Consider the following 1,417-nt stretch of genomic DNA (forward strand, 5'->3'; position numbering starts at 1 on the left):
TTTAAAGATGTGAGTCCAGAGAGCAAGCCTGTCAGTGTTCAAGAGACCTCTGAAGCCAAAAGGCATGAAATCTATGGTGAGCATCAGCAGAAAGAAGCAGCGATGGAGCAGATGTTTGTACAGTGAATAAAGGAGAAAGAACTCATAGTGAAAGAAGTTGAAAGAGAGCTCCAGGCCAAATCTGAACATCCTATAAGAATTCACCAAAAAGAGAGAATGAAACTTGAAGAAAAGAGAAGCCTTTTGGAAAGAGAAATAACTGCTTTTTCTAAAAAGAAAGCTACCTCTGAAATATACCAAAACCAATCCTTTGTTGCAACTGGTAACAAGAAGGACAAAGATTGGAAGAACTCCAATTTTATTTAAGACAGTCATTCTAGAACTACGTATCACAGGAGATTATTCCCAGTATTTTAAAAGTTAGAAGGATGCTTAGAGTTTCTTTGTTGTTTTTATTTGCTGTATTACTTATTATTTATCTACCTGACAAATGGACATGCTAACTACCATTTATGGAAAAATACTTTCAAATATAAGGTCAATATATATTCCAGAGTGGATGAATATGTATTGACTTATTTATGCATTTGCTGTTGTTAGAAAATTATCAGTTGTTTTGAGATTAATCTAGATGGTTTCTCCTTTTTGCCAATTCATTGTAACTTAACAGTAAATTATACCAAATAGAAATTTTCAGTATCACTTATAATATAGAACTTCATATTAAGACTACCTGGTTGTGCTTATATCCCTAGATGAATCCTTTATAAGTACATAACATTTGTGGAATATGTTTTTAAATGTAGTTTGTCTGAAACTATCTAACTTTGGAACAGCTTTATAGAGCTTCTTCGATATTGATATCATTATCTAGTTGGTAATGTACTCTAACAAAACCTTTGTTATCAAATGATAGAGCACAACAACCTTCCAGGCTTCAGTACACTTAGAGAAGTTGATGTATTAAAACAAAGTATGTTTTAAGGTAAAAACATCGAGACACATAAACTTATTTCTAGTATAAAAGCCTTTTAAAACTGGGTGTATACCATTGTTTTCATTGTTGTTGTTGTCAGGTGCCATCGAGTCGGAACTGACTCATAGCGACCCCATGTACAGCAGAACGAAACAATGTCCAATACTGGGCCAACCTCACTACCGCTGCCATACTTGAGTCTATCAATGATGCCACCTGGCCAATCCATCTCGTTAGGGGTCTTCCCCTTTTTCTCTGACCCTCCACCCTACCCAGCATGACATCCTTCTCCAGCGACTGTTTTCTCCGGACAATATGTCCAAAGTATGAGAGACAAAGCTTAGCCATCTTGGCCTCCAAAGAGCATTCTGGCTGCACTTCTTCCAAAACAGATCTATTGGTTCTTTTGGCAGTCCATGGCACTTTCAGTATTCTCCTCCA

General features: G+C 36.4%; 1 pseudogene; it reads left to right on the forward strand.

Annotated features, from left to right (window-relative positions):
• Nucleotides 1-366, forward strand: part of LOC102836214 — a 3,968-nt pseudogene extending 3,602 nt beyond the window's left edge.
• The last annotated feature ends 1,051 nt before the right edge of the window (nt 367-1,417 follow it).

Source organism: Chrysochloris asiatica, unplaced genomic scaffold (genome assembly GCF_000296735.1).
Source record: "Chrysochloris asiatica unplaced genomic scaffold, ChrAsi1.0 scaffold00113, whole genome shotgun sequence".
Classification (NCBI taxonomy): domain Eukaryota; kingdom Metazoa; phylum Chordata; class Mammalia; order Afrosoricida; family Chrysochloridae; genus Chrysochloris; species Chrysochloris asiatica.